Source organism: Amia ocellicauda, chromosome 1 (genome assembly GCF_036373705.1).
Source record: "Amia ocellicauda isolate fAmiCal2 chromosome 1, fAmiCal2.hap1, whole genome shotgun sequence".
Lineage (NCBI taxonomy): Eukaryota > Metazoa > Chordata > Actinopteri > Amiiformes > Amiidae > Amia > Amia ocellicauda.
In genome coordinates, this window is record NC_089850.1 from 37,269,675 (window position 1) to 37,291,719 (window position 22,045).

Genomic DNA, 22,045 nt, shown 5'->3' on the forward strand with positions numbered 1-22,045 from the left:
CTCTGGGTTCTCTCCAGAGATTTAACACAAAACAAACATATTAATAATGACAGTTCGCAGTTTATTGCCATATGCTTCATATTACAACTCAAGGTTGACAGCTTCAGTTTTGAGACATTTCTATCCATGTTTACATAATTCAACATTGTTATTTAGGAATTTAATGCTAGTCACTCGTAATACAAAACATTAAAACATTTTCTTCTGTCTTCACACATAGCTCTTCACTATTCACATAGTATATGTGTATATATAGTATAGTATGAGTGCATTTTTATGTTTTGTCTGTACTTGTACTCATTGTTTTGGAATGATTAGTTCTTGAGTATTTCCCTACTACAAAACATTCCTACAGGTACTACTGAGGCAGTTAAAAAATTAAGCTCATTACGTTGCATACAAAATAAATGAAATATTAAACTGTATATTACCAATGATACAAAAATATTGACAATGCAAAGCATCCAGAAAGTCTGAAAAGTATGAGAGCTTGTATTAAAGGGAAGTGAGGCAATGACAGTAAGTTCAAATGCTTAGTGTTTTTTTAATACTTTGTTATAGCCTTTGGTGTCAAGCAGCATGATAAAAGCGTCTTTGTTAAGCTTTTCTCTGTCTTGTTTCATTTTGAGATTAAAGGAACCTATTGTTTGTAAAACAGTGTTGCACACACCCCTCCATACATACACACCTTCAACCTTCTCTACATTTTTTTGCAGGATCGATCAATCTATGTATTTATCAATCACTTTCAATATTTTTTAAATCATATTTAGTACAAATGAGACAAAAATAAAAACAATGTGAAAAATACATACATTTACAAAATGTTACGTGTTTACATGAATCTCCGAGATTTTAAATTGAAGAGATAAAAAGTACTTGTTTATGAAATGTTCTCTCTTTCATTCAAGTTATTGACTTGTTCAGTGACACTAGATGTCAGATTAATACTTATTTCCCTCATTAACATGCAAATCAATGTATAACTTTTTTGAAATGCGTTTTTCTGGATTTTTTTGTTGTTATTCTGTCTCTTACTGCTAAAATACACCTACCATTAAAATTATAGACTGATCATTTCTTTGTCAGTGGGCAAACGTACAAAATCAGCAGGGGATCAAATACTTTTCCCCCCCACTGTATTTGTGTATTTATGGATGTATGTATTCTTCTCTCCAAATAACTTTTATATATTTTGTTTGTTTGTTTGTTTTATTCATCTACACATACTACCCCACATCTTCCAAGTGAAAAAAATATTCTAGAAATTTGCAGGAAATGTATTCTGTTTTATTGGATAAGTGTCCACTCCCTTTGCAGTAGCAATCCTAATTTAGCTCAGGTACAAGCAATCACCTTCAAAATCACATACTAGTTCATCAGACACAAGTGAAGAGTCCACTGTTAAAATGTAGTGATTCATATGATTTCAGGATCGATCCAGCAGTTCCTGTAGGTTCTTTCTGCCAGGTAGTGCATTTCAAAGCAAAGACTTGACCATGAACAACAAGGAGCTTTAAAAGTTGTCTAAAGGCACAGGTCAGGGGATGGGTATAAAAACTATCAAAGTCCTTGAATATCCCTTGGAGCACGGCCAAGACGATTATTAAGCAGTGGCTGGTGTATGACACACCAAGACCCTGCCTAGATCAGGCTGTCCATCCTAACTGGATGACCAAGCAAGAAGAAAAATGATCAGAAAGGCTTCCAAAAGGCCAATGGCAACTTTGCTAGAGCTAAAGGCTTTTAAGGGCCAAGACTGGTCAAAGTTTGCATGTGAGATCAATATTCTGAGCACTCCACTGCATCTGGCCTGTATGATACTCTAGAAAGCCCACCTTGAGTCCCATTTGATGTATGCAAAAAAAAAAAAAAAAAAAACACTCAGGAGATTCTGTAGCCATGTGGCCAAAAGCTTTTGTGGTCTTACAAAACTAAAATTTAACTTTTTGGCCTAAATGCAAAGTGTTATGTTTGGTGTAAACCCAATGCTGCATATCACCCAAAGTACACCATCCCTGAAGCATGCAGGTGGCAGCATCATGTTACAGGCATGTTTCTCACCGGCAGTGACTGGGGCACTTGTCAGGACAGAAGGGAAACTGAAAGGAGCAAAGTATAGAAAAGTCCTTATGGGAAACCTGCTGCCTGCAGAAAGCTGCAATTGCGACAGAAGTGCACCTTTCAGCATGACAACAACCCTGAAGTGGGTAAGAAACAAAATTGTAAATATTCTTGAGTGGCCCAGTGAGAGCCTCAACCTAAATCAAATCAAAAATGTGTGGCATGACTTGAAGATTGCTGTCCATCAACACTCCCCAAATGAACGTGACAGAGCTTGAACAATTTTGTAAAGAAAAGTGGTAAAATATTGCCACATCTAAGCGTGAAAAGTTGGTAGAGACCTATCCCAACAGACTTACAGCTGTAATTGCTGCCAAAGGTCATTCACCAACTATTAACTCAGGGGAGTGGAGACTTATTCAATTATGATATTTCAGTTTTGTATTTGTAATATATATATATATATATATACACACACACACAATAAAACATATCCCCTTCCTCCCTTAACAGTATGGCTTATGGTGTGTACATAAGTGGTAAAATAAAGTAATTTAAATACATGAAACTGAGGAACTGACACAACAAAATGTGAAAAATGTTCCAGGGGGTGTAGACTTTCAATAGGCACTGTATGTATGTAAAACTTTGAAACATAATACTATTAGATAAAGACTTCTTCCTCCAGAAAACATCAAACACATAAACTGATTTCCAGACATTGGTGACACAGAGGTACAGTACACGCATCGTAACATGATAGTTTTGTTTCACATGTCTGTAGGTGTTACTCAAGGATGTTTTGAACATTTATTTTCCATACAGTATGGTATAACACACAACACTTGTTTTCTTTAAAGTAGAAGTTCTCAGAATGCTGACTCATACAGGTTTCATTTTTCTGTTCCACACATTACTTGCTAAAAACCATGGAAAGAATATGAAAAAATGTATGTATTTATCTATTAATAAATGCATTTATTAGAACAGTGGCTGAAAAAGAAACCAGGAGCATATTTTGGTGGCACTGGTTTCTTCTGCTAGGGATCTCCAAACATCTTTGTGGAGAACTACATAGTCCTTTCTCATTTTAGTTTCAAGTATGTCCTCAGTCATATCATATTTTCAAACAGTCTTAAATAGACTATGTGAAAATATTTTTTTGGCCACTTATTGAAGAAAACAGTATAATCTAATGGAATGTGGCTCCCCGGCATTGTCTTATAACTCATGTTTAAAGCTCATTGGATGCTACAAAATATAGGACACCTGCACAGGTAACAAAACAATTTCAAAATCACATCTGTAAATAAAAATGCATTTTGTTAATAAACAGTCTCCCTGAAAGCACTTGTTTTATCTCTGTAGGGCCCATATATATTTTTTAACAGCGGTTTACAGAATATCAAAGGCTCAAGAAGATAATGATATACTTGTAAACAGTTCAGTTGTATATAGTAAGCCAGAGAAGAGTAATTATTAGATTTCATTGATAAGATTTAAAGTAGCACTCATGTAATTTTATGATCTTGGTGCATTGTTCTCGGCTGGATTAGATTTTTGTTTCACATTGTTCGAAATCAGTGACAGGCTATTCACCCACTAAGTGGTAATCCACTTAATTACAGTTACACAGAAGCGGTGAACATGTAAAATGACTCCAATTAAACTCTTTAAGTGTGGTAGCCAAACATTTTTAAAAGTGGTTAAAGCAATTATAATGGTGGTGTAATTAGGCTTTGAAGCGACTGAGTGACAGATCTCAGATCCCTAATTTCTTAGACATTATTGTAATTATTATTATCATTATTATTATAACATGGTGTTTGGCGGGAGACATCTTTAAAGGTACTTTGCAAAAATTAAACCAACTACGTATTTGGAAAATAAACAAACAGTGTAGGTCTATAAATAACTGCAAAACACTTGTATCAATGTGAACATGCCTGCGGCAATTGTAGTCATTGTCTACCAAAATATTAGTGCCTTTTAATTTCACTGGATGTCAAAGTTTATATAAAAGCAGCAAAACACATTTTTATTAAAGTTTATTCCATTTGTTGCTGTGCATGTACTACATGATCTCTCTTACTCCTATCTCATTGGATACCTACCTACTTGTCTGTCTGTAAAAAATCTGCTCCCTGCACAAGTCTGTTGCACAATATATACTGACTGTATCATTTTCATTCTTTTTAATTTCAAATGCTACAGCTACTGTTCTGTTTCTTATTCCAAAACACACACATAATTGTATATGTATTATATATAAATCACTACGTGGTTTCAAACATATACATCTTTAATTGGTTGACCTACTGTTGACATACTAGTTAACTATGTTCAGTTTGTCCACATTTTTGTATACTTAAACAATTCTCATTGTAGATTTGATTTATCAATGTATTAATTTATACACTCACCTAAAGGATTATTAGGAACACCATACTAATACTGTGTTTGACCCCCTTTCGCCTTCAGAACTGCCTTAATTCTACGTGGCATTGATTCAACAAGGTGCTGAAAGCATTCTTTAGAAATGTTGGCCCATATTGATAGGATAGCGTCTTGCAGTTGATGGAGATTTGTGGGATGCACATCCAGGGCACGAAGCTCCCGTTCCACCACATCCCAAAGATGCTCTATTGGGTTGAGATCTGGTGACTGTGGGGGCCAATTTAGTACAGTGAACTCATTGTCATGTTCAAGAAACCAATTTGAAATGATTCGACCTTTGTGACATGGTGCATTATCCTGCTGGAAGTAGCCATCAGAGGATGGGTACATGGTGGTCATAAAGGGATGGACATGGTCAGAAACAATGCTCAGGTAGGCCGTGGCATTTAAACGATGCCCAATTGGCACTAAGGGGCCTAAAGTGTGCCATGAAAACATCCCCCACACAATTACACCACCACCACCAGCCTGCACAGTGGTAACAAGGCATGATGGATCCATGTTCTCATTCTGTTTACGCCAAATTCTGACTCTACCATCTGAATGTCTCAACAGAAATCGAGACTCATTTTTTCAGTCTTCAACTGTCCAATTTTGGTGAGCTTGTGCAAATTGTAGCCTCTTTTTCCTATTTGTAGTGGAGATGAGTGGTACCCAGTGGGGTCTTCTGCTGTTGTAGCCCATCCGCCTCAAGGTTGTACGTGTTGTGGCTTCACAAATGCTTTGCTGCATACCTCGGTTGTAACAAGTGGTTATTTCAGTCAAAGTTGCTCTTCTATCAGCTTGAATCAGTCGGCCCATTCTCCTCTGACCTCTAGCATCAACAAGGCATTTTCGCCCACAGGACTGCCGCATACTGGATGTTTTTCCCTTTTCACACCATTATTTGTAAACCCTAGAAATGGTTGTGCGTGAAAATCCCAGTAACTGAGCAGATTTGTGAAATACTCAGACCGGCCCGTCTGGCACCAACAACCATGCCATGCTCAAAATTGCTTAAATCACCTTTCTTTCCCATTCAGACATTCAGTTTGGAGTTCAGGAGATTGTCTTGACCAGGACTACACCCCTAAATGCATTGAAGCAACTGCCATGTGATTGGTTGGTTAGATAATTGCATTAATGAGAAATTGAACAGGTGTTCCTAATAATCCTTTAGGTGAGTGTATATATATATATATATATATATATATATATATATATATATATATATATATATATATACACACACACATTTTACATAACATAATTAGTTTAATTGCATATTGTGTGTTAAGTGTTTATGTAAATTAAAACAATTGTGAATCTACATGGAAAACGTATGTTTCAAGTTTTCTGATAAGCAGCATTTACCATATGTTTGATGTGATATTATTAATCCTGCTTAACTACCAGTTATAATTAGCTTGACACAAAATAACTGACAGTTTAGTTTTTAGTCATGCAATAGAATTTAGCTTGGCAGATGTAGGAGCTATCAGACCTGCCAATCCAAACATAAATTGCCTACATATATACCCTACTGTAACATAAAATGTGAAAGGAGTTGCTTTAGCTCTTTTGGACATACTGTTTGAATCCATTTTTGTTTCCTTCAATATTGAAAAAAAAAAAAAAATATATATATATATAAAAAATACATCCACCAGTGAATATAACATTACAATTACACTGGTGCTGGATTTTTGAAGCCTATAAAACAAACAGGATCATTAAAAATAATTTGCAGAAAAAGAGTAACCTGATATTATAATGCTACCCACATTTGTTTGAAAAGGCTTATTTCAGAATCCATTCTTTCATCTTGCTAAACAGATATCTGGGTGTGGGGGGAGGGGGTAATGTTGATTAATAAATTGTTCTCTATAAATCTTAAGATAACTGCTCAGAATATTAGTGTATTTTGAATCCACATCTGGAAAAAGTAATCCCTTTATTCTCTTTGGGCTATAAAACAGCATGCCCTGCACTTTACTGGTGTATTTTAGGAAGTCAGATATATGTACATACATTTTCTTTACCTTCAAGTAATTTGCTATGCTTCTGTCAAATCTATTTGCATCCCACTTCTACTGCTCATTTGGTCATTCTAACTCTCGCTCATAAATGTTACTACTGCCTTACCACTTCAACTTATATGGACAACATTTTTGGTCTCTCTTTTTGTTTGTTTTACATGTGGCTCAATTTTCAACCCCACACTAGCTTTTATGTATTTTTTACAAGACCACATTGAGGGAAAACTGCAAACAGAAGCAAGTGAATAGTAAAAGTAACAAGGTCCATTTGTTCTTATTAACTCAAGGTCCTTGGCCAACAAAATTGGAGGCACTCCATTTTGCAATCAATATTGAAATGAACAGTCCAATACTTGTTCCGTTTTTGCAGATGACTGTCCGTGTGTTTACATTATGTATATTTCTTGAGTCACAGATTATGGAAAGAGAGACAATTTGAGGAGCTAACTTAACAAAACTGACATTGGGACACACAGGTTGTGATCTATTGGTTTAACTGTGAGAGTGGTACAAATTATTGGTTGTCTACTAGTAGTTTCTCTCCATGTATCCACCATCTGTCTCTCTCTATATGTATATAAATGCACTTTCAGGCAGATACAAATAATGAGAGAACCTTTATTTTCTGTGTTGTGAATGAAAAATAAAAGTTATGAATCCTGCATATATTGTGGTAGGGTATTATGGTATGTTTCCCTGGCCTTTTAAAAGTGTGGCTTTCCAGGAGGATTGACTGACTGATTGGCCAGTATGAGAATTTAGCCGGTTGCTGTCTCATGTATGGTTGGTCAATCAGTAAGTTATCCCCCTTGGCAGGCACCTCAACCTTTTAAAGGAGTGTCTTCTGCACAGGAGAATAGAGATTCGCATTGAGATTGCTTAGTTGTGAGCTTCTTTTAGTAAGAAAATTTGCATTTGTATTTAAAATCTTGTCCTTGGATTCTTGTCTCCTGGGTACCAGCTCACAATATACAGTGGCCTCCACATTTATTCTGATCCTTGCTGAAGCTGATCGAGTGTGAAAATACTGATGGTGCCATGCCCCATACAAACAAGTATGTATTTATCATTTCTGTCCAAAATGCACATGTATTTTCTTACAAAATAAAGTTATGCAGCTATACTGTATGTATGCTCAAGAACAAGAGGTATGTATCAGCTTTTGCAACCACACACATTGCTTGGGCTTAACATGAAAAAAAAAAACTAAAAACGAGAAAATACTGTACAATTAAATGCACCTTCACGATTTTAGTGTAGATAAATCACAGGATTGATGACCTCTCACAGCATTTCCAAACTATAATAGCCATGATGGTAAGAATGTTACCATAAACATGACACCATTGTCATATAGTATAGCTCATGCAAAAAAAAAAAAAACTTTAGGTGTGGTTCTTAATGTACATTACTGAAAAAACTGGGCAAGTGTTAATGGAGATTTTTCTGAAGAAGGGCAGAGAAACATTATTGTTCACAAATCTACAATCTCTGACATGATCAAAACCGTATGGACAGGTACAATAGCAAGTACAATATATGAATTGAATACCATTGGAGATTTATTTGACTCATCATATTAAGCAATCTCTCCAAAGTCTTAGCACCTGAGGAGGAGGAGGAGGTGGCAAGAGGTTACTTGCATTGAGTCAAGTTGACTTGAGCACAATTCACTTGCTGTTCTTTTTATTTTTTGTATAATGCCAATTACTTAAATAAACGTATTTGGCTATAAAGTTCAAAACTGTCATAAAAAAAAAAAAACTCAATTGCCACTGTCCTCTCAGCAGGCATTGGACCAGATTAATATTAAACGACGTATTTTGAAAATATACGCTTACACTGATAAATCAATAATCATAATAAAAAGATCGCCCTTACCCCCACCTGCCAGCATGCATGTGGACCACTCCGTGTTATTGTTTCTTTATCCGCCATCTTTACAGCAAAGTGTTGTGCAATATAAATGGAAAAGCAAAAGAAATGTATCAAGAAACATCTTCTGTTTGTAAGCTGTGCAAAACAAAATTGGTAGCCTATGCAATGGAGGAACCTTCAGGATCATTTTACCAACGTAAGTTTAAATTATTATTATTATACAGAAAATATATAATTTTGACACAAGCCCTGAACTGTAGAACAAGTCTTTTTATTATAGTTAACCACTGTCATATATAAACATGATTACTGTTCGAGACAACTCATTTAAACTACTTTATTTTGTTTATATGCATTACGTATAAAAATAAAAAGGGATTTTCATTCAAATGTATACACTAATGTGACGTCATCTGTAAATAATGCAAATGAGCACCAACGAACCTTTGCGAACCTTCGTAGGTAACAATTTACACCCCTAATTTATTTATTTTATGTGGTCAGTAATTATACTCCATATCTGTATGTGATATGATACAAAACAATAATATGACAACATCTGTGCATCCTACTACTACTAGTGAGATGAAAAACACATTTCTGTGGGAGCTGGGCTCATTCTTGGATTAGGGCATAATGCATGAGAGTCTTACTTTGCATTAAACTGTCCTGCTATTATTTGCTCCAACTTTCCCTGGGTTCTGTTTACATTCCTGACCCAAGAGATACAATGTGTGCAGTAGCATATGCGGCCTATAATGACTTGGCCACAGAATTTCTCCAGGTATGTGACTGAGCCAACATGCAAGACAGGAAAAAATAGAAAACCAAAAATAAATAAATACAACACTGTTCTTCAGGCAAAGCTGAATTTAATCAGTCAGTGTGGTTTCATCAAGGGAATGTCATTGGCAATTGTTACAGAAGCACTGCCAAAACAATCAGCAGGATGTTTAAATTCACAACATTTTATCAGTATCTTTTAAATTAAATATCTGTCCAAATATCCATCTATCTATCTCTGTCCATCTATGACCATCACTTTTATTAATATATTGTGGACAATTGAAGAGTAAAAATGTACCATATATATGTACATTTTAAAATTGTAACTCTCCTGAGATATTTTATAGTCAGGGGATAAATAGGACATGTCTATTCTTATATATCAGCTCTTTACTTGTATTGGTATATTCAAACACCTCCACAAATTTACAAGATTACGTGGACTACATTTCTGTAAAAGAGAAATACAAGAAAAAAAAAGTTGATCAAACATAGTTACATAGTTACATAGTACTAACTATTCTCACATTTTAATGTTTTTTCAACACATTTTAGCTGTGTACATCCCAGGTAATAAAGGACGCAGTCTGATAAGCAAGCTACTACAAGATTTGGCCTGAAACAGAAGTGTGTCTGATTACCTGGATGTTTACAGCCGACAGAGGGCGGCAGGCCAGTCCACAGACAGGTATCTGCCTGCAAAATAGTGGTATTAATTCTTAGGAATTGTTCTTAATCTGCACAGGTACGGAATGGCTAGTTAAAATGATCTAAAATATTTGATTTTTCACAGCTGTTAGACGATAGACCTCATTACAGCCATTGAAGCACAGTCATATGTAGGGTGTCTTGTTTAATACTGGCAGATAATACTGAAATATATATATATATATATATATATATATATATATGGTATGAAACTTCCATGACCATATCACTCTATTTCTACCTCCATGTTATCAAGTAGCATTCATATCCTGTGATGTAACAAAACTCTTCCACTTTGTAACCAGTATTTTAATGCAGATGGAAGACATTGCATCCCTGACATTCTAATCAAGATGCAGTTAATCCCTGAAAAAATGATGAATCAATTCTTAGCTAACTAACATTAAGGTTATCTTGAATGAAGGCTAGATTTATTCTGTGCAGGAAGGTCCTCAGAGCTCATCTAAAGTGTGGGTCCACTTGGTTGGGCTGTAGGTATTTTTGGTTTACGCTGCATTCATTGAGTTCTCTCAACTTTGCTAAAATGACCCGTGTCTTGGTTTAGCATGGAGCCATATTGTGATTAGCAGAAGATAAATATACCACATTAGAACTTTAAAATTGGGGTTGGGTTTGTCACACTAGTGTGCTTTGCAGTGCCAAGGCTATCCATTGTAAACCTGAAACCATTGTTATTCTAGCAGATGTTAGCAATAAGAAAAGGATGGTGAGTGAAGGGGAAGAGCACCATTAGGCGAAGGCAGACGTTGAAGATTACAGTACAGTTCTGCAATCATGAAAGTAGCTGCTGTAATAAATATCACTGATTGTTACACACCTGGCTTTATTATATATTATTTTTTTAAGGTTTGTTGGATGCGTGTTCCACCTATCTGTGGATCTCACTCTATCATGGGTTCAGTCTCCCACTTAGCACTGCAATAAACTATACAAGAGAAAACTGGAAACAGATTGGTCTTACTTCATTCAGGCTCTCATAATAGAACAGATTTTTTTTTTCTTCATTCTTTCTTCACAATAGTGAGTCTCTGAACTTGAGAATAAGGTCCTGATATGCTCTGACTGTTTGAGGCAGGGGGTGATGGATGCTGAGAGAATATGTTTATTTTACTCGAGAAGGAGCAAGGAGAGGCTCTGGAGGACATGATTTTTGGCATTTTCCTAGGTTTGCAGAGCAGTTGGATAGAGTGGGACTAAATAGGTATGCCCCATGTTAAATAATACTTGTATAATAATTGCTTCTCATGCATTAGTATTGACTGTACTGCTCTCTGAAGTTAACTTGGCAGTATGCAATTATAGGGGGAAAAAGTGTGTTTGTAATTGAGATTGTATTGTAGCTATAGGTCAAATATTATTCATATTTAAGTGCTGGGGTTTTACAAAGCATTTATAATCAAAGCCAAAGGTTTCTCATGCAATTTTCGAATAAAGTTCAATCCAAAGCTTAACTTCACAACCAAAAATATTCTCATAAAGATTGTACTGCAGTGATGACTAGAACTGCAAAACATTCGCTCTCAAGTAGTAATACTGAAAGCTAAACTTTTAAACTTGGAAGCTCGACAACTCTATAAGCTTTTAAAAAAGATATACTGCTCTTCATTTAACAGTGACATACTGTTTACATATTGTATTTTTACAGGCTAATTAGAAAACACAATAAATTAAACATAGATTAATAATTTCTTAGAAGTGAGTCGCTCTGATGAGACAAGAATGAATTAGTGATAATGAGATGAAAGAGCCATATTTATAAAATCTTTACAGTCACACTTGTTTTTTTCTGTGGACATTTTTTATCACATAAAACTTCCAGAGTGCTAATTCAGCTTACAAAAGTAACTTACAAAATGCTTCACTTTTTAATTCTGTACTGCTGTGTGTTTGTTTATCATATTTTAAAAGTGCAGTGGGAAATTTAACATGGTTTTGATGTTTTATGAATATGAGGCACAGTGTTTCTTCTGGTAGTGACTACATTGACAGTGTGCATTCCTTATTATAAACTCTTTTACAGCCCTTTCTCAAAAGGCATTTATTTTTGGCTTTCATTTCAGGTGGACTCGCTTCTCAGAGTTGTCTAGGTGGTAAATCTGTATCTCTAAAATCAACAAGAACCTTTATTACAACTGACAACATAACAGATAAAGCGTGAAAAAAGCACAACATTCAAACTGTTTGGTCAGTGATTAAATCAGGGCACTGCTGCACAACTTGTTTATTATTTTTAGCCTGTAATAAATTAAAACAACCTGCTGGTTTTCATTTGACTTTTTTCAGTGTGCAGATCTACCGCACAGCATGTGTTTTGTGGACTGTTTGGAAATCAACACACCTGTTACTCATTGTTTGTTGGATAAGGCACATTAAATTATACTATTTAATCATATATATTTATGCAATTAGTGTTGCATCCTACACACTTTCTCAGTCCCTTAACATAATGACATCATATGAAACTGACGGCTGACTACAGCTATATTGCCGTGTGGGTATTTGCCAGAGGCTATACAGTTTAAAGGACTGATTCTTCTATTGGGTTCAGAAACCTGGTGATTTCCTTTAAGTGGGTGTTTCACTTGTGGCTTATAAGTAGATTGTGGAATATCAGGATGAAATGTGTCTTTGATTCATATAAATTAATGTATTTGGATCTGTTGAGTTAACATGGAAGAGAGGTAATTTCTCTAATGTCCACCAGGTGCTAAACATACAGCTTGAAAATGCAGTCATGTGTGGCAATAATTAGAAACAAATACATTCTTGGCAAAAAGTACAGAAAGTAATATATATGTATGTTTTTTGAGCCAAAGTGATCTATCTTGTGTTTCACTAGTATACTTATCTCAATCAAAATATACATATTTGCCTTTTTCTTGAAAAGCAATGAAACCAACTTATTCCCCAGTGTCTCCACTCTAGTGTCCCCTAGAGATGTGCACTTTAAAAAATAAGTTTCCTTGCATAATCCCCGAAGATCTACAAACTGCATGAAAACAAACAAACTAACAAACAAAAAATTTGGTAGAGTAACATATCTTGTCCTATAAAACAAAGTCACATCAGACAGTATTTGAAAGCTCTGCAGCTACAGAAATTCTTCAGGGATATCATAGCAAATTACCACGAATCCTCTTTTAAAGATCTCATGTCATGCAGAGGAAATTCCTCCAAGCTCTTCATAGCTAAACTTGCCAAAATCAAAAGGTATCTCCTTCCTCTTGTCCTGGGGTGTACAGCAATGATCCTTGTGTTTACTAAGCAAAGCGATTATGTGGAATTATAAAGAATACAAATGCTTGCTGTCAGAGAAACTGACAACACTGTATACAGATTTCTGTAAGCAGCATAACTATGCAAATATGAATTGCTGCTCCTGCTACTTGTACTAGCAGTCCAGCAGAGAATTCAAAGTGAGCATCAGACACATTCCATCTAAGACTTTTGAATGATAAAGATTGGCAGCTGGTTTAACTTGTCATTGATTAGCACTAGCTTTGGTCTAACCTACCTATGTAATAAAACTCTAACATAGGTCATCCAAAGCTAGTGTTAATCTGTGTCTTTCTTAAAAATCTAACACAGTTGCAGGAGTTCAAAGTTTGATAAACCTATTTATTGCAAGAGTCAAGATGTTGTTTGATATTTGTGTTTCAGAAGAATTCAGTCTATTAGGGTATTAGTGCATTGGATTAGCTACACACTCACCCACATGTCATGGAATGCTAATAAAAACACAGTGTAAATGCTTCATTGCTTCCAGATCCAGGGTGTTGTTATTAAGAAATGCTGTAAACTGTACTGAACAGTGGCAGGGGGCTGTGTTTGCAGGAATCATCTGATGGTTGTAGATAAGGGAAAGGCCTAATGTATGTCAACACTTATGAGGCACAATGTCCAAGTCTTAAACCCTTCTTTCAGTCATTTGTCATCCATGTGCAATTATATTGGGGAATACATACCAGCTTTTCACTCTGAATAAACTCAATTTAAACAGAAGCTCTATGTTTCAAATAAAAGTGGTTGCTCTTAAGCTATGAATAAGTATGTATTGCTCTGAAGGATTTGCCTCCCTGTGTGGCAAATCATATTATCTAAGCAATGTCACAAGTATAGGAGACAAAGGAATAAAGTGACATTAAGAAGTAATGAACGGATTGATATATATATATATATATATATATATATATATATATATATATATATATATATATATATAATAGATTGGCTTTGTAAATTAAGAAAAAATCCAAATATCTCATCTGGGGATTAAGTTTTAAAACTATCTATTTTAAAGAATACCTTTCTGTTTACAACACTTTTAAGGGAAAAATCTAATCTAACACTTTTAATCTGACAAAATGCAACTATCTGTACACCTCCCTTTCTTAAGAATTCACATAAATATCTGTCCTTATCCATATCAGCAGTACTGAAATAAATAACTGGCCAATGGACATGAAACTATTTAATTTTCGTGGTACACAACTTACCCTTATATTCTGTCACTTTCTAAATGTTATTGGACAATTTGTAAACATTCATCAGTAAAAGGTCTGATTACATTTTAAAAGTTTGGATTTAAACAATTAGTTTAGTGTTTTACAAATCTCTAAGAGTCCAGGATTCAAAGGTTTGTCTTAAATATAAATATTTGGTTAAATATTAATGTATGGTAGTAATTTTGGACAGAAATCCAGAGCAATCTTGTAAATCTGAGGAACATAAATTCTACCTGCCATGACTAATATTTGAATAAAAATCCCATCTCTTTTCCCAGATTTCCCTTTCTGGCTGTTTTTTGTGCTTAATGTCTGCCATTTTCCGGCCTTGCGATGACCGTTTCTTTAGATGATAGTCATTTCGGGGGTAGCATTGTGCTTTGAGTTCCTTGGCTGGTAAATACTGTATTGCTGTGAAATGTCTTCATAAATTCAACAGGCAATCGTTTCCAAGACAAGCTTACTCTTCCACCAGCGTTAATGGGGTCCAAATGCATGTCCGCACGCACACTAAATCAGAAACTTTCGGTTTTGTCTAATGTGCCCGGGGCCTGCTTCTGTTTGTGTTTTTTATGCAAAAACTGTTTTGATAACCCTCATAAAGAGAAATGAAAATCTATTATTTAGCAATGGTTCTTTCTGTTCCCTCATAAAGGAGGATTTAGACAAATTAATTACTTTGCCCATTACAGAGATTAGTTCATGGACATTAAAATGACAACAACAACGTAGAGTCTTGTGGTGGTTTTCTCATTCAGGAAAGAATTGCATTTTCCTCATTGGAAGACACCAGTAATAATTATAATGGGAAGATGAAGTAGTAGTAGAAAAAAAAAAGTTTGGTTTAGCATCTACTTTCTCAGCCTTGAAAGGTGGGCTCTTTCAGTATAGAAATCAGACATGTGTACAGTAGAGTGAGGTCATTCACAGGCTGCCTTTGCTGAACCTTTTCTAGGTATGGATAGATGATTTCAGCTTTGACTTACACCTACGCAGAAATGTACTGAGAACAAGATACCCACCCCTCCACACACACGCATAAGCCAATAAATAAACAAAGTAAAAGTAATATTACATAGGGGTAGCTGCTGCTAATCAAGTCCTTATGTCCTGAAGCAGAGGCTGCTGCAACAGCTTGTATGACTCACAGACTCTGCTCTCCACATTACAATCACTCTGCTATAAAAGCTGTAGAAAGCACATGGCTTTTTATGCTGTGTGCATGTTTCCATTAGAGGGTGCTGTAGCTGTGTACTTATGTTCTCCATAGGATACCCCTGGGCTATCATTTCCCCCCTCGGAAGGACATCCTGAAATTTGAAACACAGAATGCCAAGGTTTCGCTGTCCCTCCGTGACCCCATTTCACATTTATTTAAGGACTTTCCGAGTTAAGCCACTGCCATTTTTCCTCAGTTAATCTCCAGAGGAAGGGCTATCATATCACCATACCCGTCACTCAAGAAAAAACTGAATGTTACGGTCTCAAAAAATCCCACTGCAGTACTCGTTTCACTTACTGAAGAACAAAAATGAAATTAAAATCATCTTCTATGTTTCTTTTTGTTAATTGCATTCAGTTTTGATCTAAAAATATAATGTTAAATAGCATAACCAAAATAGCAACAATACAATATAACATAACTGTAAGGTGTGATTATGGCATTGCTTACCTCACTTTTTTGTTTCTGTAACAGCAATATGTTAGCATATGGCATTGGCATTGTGACACATACTAACCATTGGTGAGCTGGTGTAAGAAACCTTGAAGGTGCTAAGGTGCCAAAAGGTCCTGATAAAGACATAGTAGATCTCCACCACTTTGTAACGTAAGTACCACAAGACAGTAAGCTAATTAGTGTAATTAGCATATTTCATATCTCACATAGGTGAGATATTCAAATAAGATGGCACATTAAAATTGATTAACTGGCTGCATATTTGTGTTAACAGTTGCACTAGATAATGAGGTCAGTATCTGCATATTTGATAAAACTTTTGAAGTTGTATCCAGTTCCAAACTGTTATCTTAAAGAGTAAAATCAGTCACCTACTGACTTTCCCAGCACATGACTAAGATAGATATCCAATTCAGAGGCCCAATATTTTAAAAGCAAGAGGAAGACAAACAAAATGATTCAAGTAATATGCAGACTTAATAAGAATGCATCGAAAATACATCTGTGAACAGCTGCTTGGTTTTTCCACTGTATTTAAGCACTTTTGAATATATTTATTTACTTAAGCAGTCTTGTGCTATAAACACAATGCACTTACAAACTAGCAAATAAACATGCATAATAGTAATATGACAGTATGTCTTGTAATTAGCTCAATTGCTTGAGTCTGTCAATGTTTCACTGGGTCTTTTACTCAACTCTTTCTTGCATGCAGGAGACTCATATCATTCATTCATGCTTTTTTAATAATACTCTATGCATCATTAACTCAAGACTCAAGAAAAGAAAAAAGGAAACAAACTACTATTCATAAATGGACATCTCTAAAGAACCCTCACAAAAATAAATATATAAATAAAAACAAATACATACGTCTTAGACCCACCACACATCTCTGTATTTTATATAACTTTACCTATCAGTAAATCAATCAGTCAACCACACACATATATTCAGTGATGAGAATGTTTCACCATTTCAACTCGTCCGTGAATATAGAATAATAAATCTAAACCTAATCAACAAATGTTCAATGTTGAATGCCCTTTCAAAGTTATCTTTTTAGATGTGTAGGGAATTCAAATTTCACTTTCCTCAGCTGAACTCTGCAACATTAAATATTAAATAATCTAAATGCCTAATATATCACTGCTGTTTAAACAAACTATTATGTATTTTAAGAACTCTTTGTGAAATTACAACAAATTTGCCATGATTTTTTCATGCCTTTATAATCTCTTTTCAGCTTTACATGGTAGGTGCTTACATCCAGCACTAGTGCATTTTACATTGGACAAACCTATAAGCACATATATTATTTTTCAATACGTATGTATGAGAAAGAAAGAAAGTGAAACCATTACAGAAATATTGGCCGGGGGGGGCAAGAAAATACTAACAAAAACTATGTTCTTTTATAGTACTCTTTTTGAGTTTGACCACAATAATTTACAGAAAAACTGGCTTGTAATTTTCTTTCACATACACACTGACTTTTCCAGACTGGACAGACAAAACCTTTGCTCAAACAATTGTCTGTAGTGGCAGCTTGATGCTCCAAAGGTACAGAGAACAAAAACATAATTTAACAGCATGTTCCTCTGCTGCTCCACTTACATAGCCATGCTGTGCAATGTTGAAAGCAGACAATCAGCTTCTCCTTTGGGTTATGATGTCATACAAAATCAAAGGGAAGCTTGCCAGAATTCGTGGTCAGATATCTGTGAACCTGGTAGGGTTTTCCTTCTGGGGTTTGTCCTCCCATTTGTTTTCATTTTCTTGACATTTCGTTAACTGCATATTTATATTGGTGGCAGCAAATGTGGATACTCCTATCTGTGCAAGTTCAGAGTGAGCTTTTCCATCAGAGAAACCAAACTAAGTACCGCAAGGAAGGACTCCAGACCAGGAACCAAAGCTGTGTTTTTGGATTGGACTTCCGATGTATTCATTCATATCGGCCCTTCTGTGGTCTCTGGCCATATTCTAGTGAAGCCTCTGACAAGAGTCTGCATATCATATCCATTCGTGTCCTTCATAGTTTCAGCTGGCTCATGTTTAATTTTCAGTTTATACAAATTTTGTGTTCAGAATGTTGATGTATAGCTCTCTGTAATGTTTGATCTAATGCTTATATCATTTTGCTGCTTATTAGAGATTTTAGATTGCAAAACACATACACAATATCAATCTTCCCATTACAAGACTTTTTTAAACATCTTCATCTTTTGAAATTAAAAACATAAAAATATATAGAAAACATTTCCCTGTGTGGCAACAGGCCTTTAATTAAGTGTGACAATAGCAGAACTGCAATCCCTGTGTCCTTGATTATGTGTGCAACACAAATAAATCTTAAATGCAAGTTCATATTAGTGCATGACAGAAAACACACTTTTCCCAGAAACATGGACATAATAGCTTCCATGTTGAGACTGTCCAGCAATGCGGACATAGATGCCATTCCCAGGTGCAAAACTGAGGAAACAGGCAATGTTAACAGATTGTGTATTCATAACAACTGACATGTATGTATAGAAATATTGCACTTAAAAACAGAATCCAGCTTGTTTTCCATAGTATTGAGGAAGGTGTTCCAGGTTATTGATAGGCAACATTGCTGAAGGTATGCATGAGATAACAACCATGAGAAAACAAACAAATAAAAAAACTTTGCTTTTACTTAAAGGTGTTTTCATCTTTTGGTATATAAATTAAGGCCAATACATAATTATTACTTCATACACAAGCCTGAAATTCTAAATAAGATGACTATGACGCCAACTGGTTAAAGCGAAGCCTGTGCTTTTATTTTTTTAAAGCTTGTTCTGTGTCATATTTCAACATATTGAGCCAAACTGTGAACATGATTTTTGATTAAACATCTTTTGCAGTTCCGTTTAGTTTTAACAAAAGCAAACATAGCCAAAGTCAAAACAAGTTCATTCCGATTAGTAAACCTGTCCTTTTTATAATCTGTCAATATTTCATTCAAACTGTTTTTCAAGGATGTAAGAACATTTGACAATCAGCCTTTTATAGAAGTTTAGTTCTAGCCTTGAGATATTTACTTGTTGGAAAGCCAGAGTCGACCACACCACAACTGCATCTCATTTGCTGTATCTGGCTTAGAAAAAGTTTGCTTAAAAGTGATCCCTGAAATACGAGGGAAAAACGTGTGATGTAGGAATTCAAAGACAGTGCACATTTAAATATTACACTTTTCCTTTTCAGCAAAGACTTTTGGAGACGCATTATTACTTTTGAAAATGTTACATGTCATGTAAACCCATTTCATATGGGATTGCTATAAAAATAGATCATGTCACACACAGGAATGTAAACTCTAACAAGGGAGCAAATTAGCTACCCGCAAATTATTACTAAAGTATGAAGTTTTCCACAAAAATTCCCGGCGGAATGCCTTAGCCAAGGGCACAGAATTCTAGTTACACATGTTTTCATTTGAACAGATGGCAACAGAAGATTTTGTTATGCTTACAAGTTTAAGTCAGAACAAGAACGAGAGCAGGCTCTGTCCTCTGAGAACACACAATCAGCTTTGACTGCGGTTCTGGCTGGAGTTCTCAGAGGCATCTACTCATATCTTCCCCTTTGCCTCTGAAGCAGCACCCAAATGGATGTTCTTAATAGGAAAAATAACTTCCAGATTATGATTTCCTCCGTTTGGTAACCAAAATTGAAGCCTGGGTACATCGCTCTGACCCTGAGGCAAAAGAGGCCAGCAATGTAATGAACCCTCGCTAGGCAAAGTGATGCTTTCAGGTTTGTTTGACTTAAATGTGACCTTCTATGGTGTCACAACCTCACTACAGACTAATTGCTTCAGGCACCTGGAAATGAAAGGTATTTCTATCAAATTCATAATGATTGGTTATTGTTACATGTTTAAGACATGCTTATAGATTATATAAATTCCCTTGAACATTTGTTTGTACATTTAGTTTTTTTACACTTAATTTTAAAGCATTTCAAGTCATTTAATATTTTGTGTCTATTGGAATGAACAGCTGCATTTCCTCAATGAAGACCATTTTTATTGGACCCGTTCTGCCACTGTACTCGTCACTCCCCTGGAAGCCAAGAGGTGGCGGGGGCTTTCTACACAGCTCTCCACATTGAGAACTTGAATGGTGGCAGGTGAGCTTAATACAAAAGTATAATTTATCTCCCTTTTCCACTGACACATCAGCCCCCACGCTGAACCAAGGTTCCTGGTTCCGGGTTGACTCAGATATGTCGGTGCAAAAGGGGTATTAGATTAGTGTCCAGGGTCCCAGCCAGTCACAAGTAGAGTTCCTGAGGCAATGCTCATTGTCTTGTTGTCAGCTGGGACCTGTGCACAATACACACGGATAGATTTAAGTATATTCCTCTGATGTCAATCCATGCACCACCATTGTGAAAATCCTGCTAGGACTATAAGGTCCGTTTGATCATGCAGTACCTTATAGGACCCTTGAGTCTCAGATTTAATTTTAAACCCTATTCCCTATTCCCTAAGAAATTGTCCCCTCTGTGCCAGCAAGCCGTCAGGGGAACCTGTGCTTGATCAGTGCCCCCGTTGAAACATGCTGCAATATCAAGTACTAAACCTGTCACCAAGGCAAACAAGTCACTTCTTGCATACTGGTTAATTCATATCTGGAAAAGGTACAGTGCTGTTATTGTTGAATGTTGGGCATATCATGGTGTTTGAACATACACAGTGTTGCCAGAGTGTTCTTAAGACTTAAGAGTAGAGTAAAACATAGATGGGAGGAGGAAGTTTGAGACACAGCCCGTGGGAGACTGTCAAATTCCCAAGAAGTAGTCCTCGTCATCTTTTAGTATTTATTTGATCCACTCTTCCATTGTTCTTCAATTATAAGAACCCAGGAAACTTTTTTGAAAACAAGAACAGGAGACTGAGATTTCTATCACATATGATTACTGTGATTGTTTTCTCCTTCTGTGCGCTCAAAGTGAGTTTTGTAAAGTGATGTTGCTTGGTTTGCTGGTAGCATATAATAATTTGTTAACATTGTGGGTGAGTGAGTGGCTTGGATGACTATTTGATTAAACCACTAATGAAGAGTTGCGGAACTTCTTGAATGACTTACAAATCTATTTTAGAAACATTGAGAAAGGTCTGCCTGATTGGCACTGTGCATGTTTTTTCTTTTGTTTTTGTTTTTTTTTCCAAATTAAAACCCCTTGATTATACTTTATAAGAGCATCCGCATGACTCAGTGGACTATTATCGTTAAGCCTAACAATGATTTGTAAAATGTTTAATTAAATTAAAAAATACTGAAAAGGACAACTTCCCACACTCATATATCAAATTTATGTTTGGGAATGATATAACATTACCAAGTTTAAACCATATCAGAATGTTCAGATTAATCTCACTTTTTTATTTTTTTTGTAACATTAAAGGCTTTTGATTAAGTGATCACAGAACACTTATTTACTCATTTAATTTCCTCAGCAAGCGATACGCTAGGTTTACTGCATGGAAACGTACTCTTCCTGGTTTTTACATCTGTACATAATTAACAAACTATTCAGCTATTCTGGTTTTCTGAAAAATATATTTCTTTATGTGTTTGTCTCACTGCCAATTAGACCCTTTAGAGAAAAGCCACAACAATAAACCACTTCTGTTAATGTTCCTTTTAACATATATATATATGTATATACATACACCAAACAAATATACAGCCCTTTATACAACAATATATTGCCCTTTGACAAATCAAGACAGTATCTTTCAGTTCTTATTCTAGTAATAATTTATCATAGTTTAATTAAGTTACTAGTTCAATTGTACAGTAATTTAGGGCTGAAAATCTACAAGCATCCTGTCAATAAGTGTTGATGGATTGCCTTGTAGTAGTTATAATAGATGTGGTGAGAACGTGGAT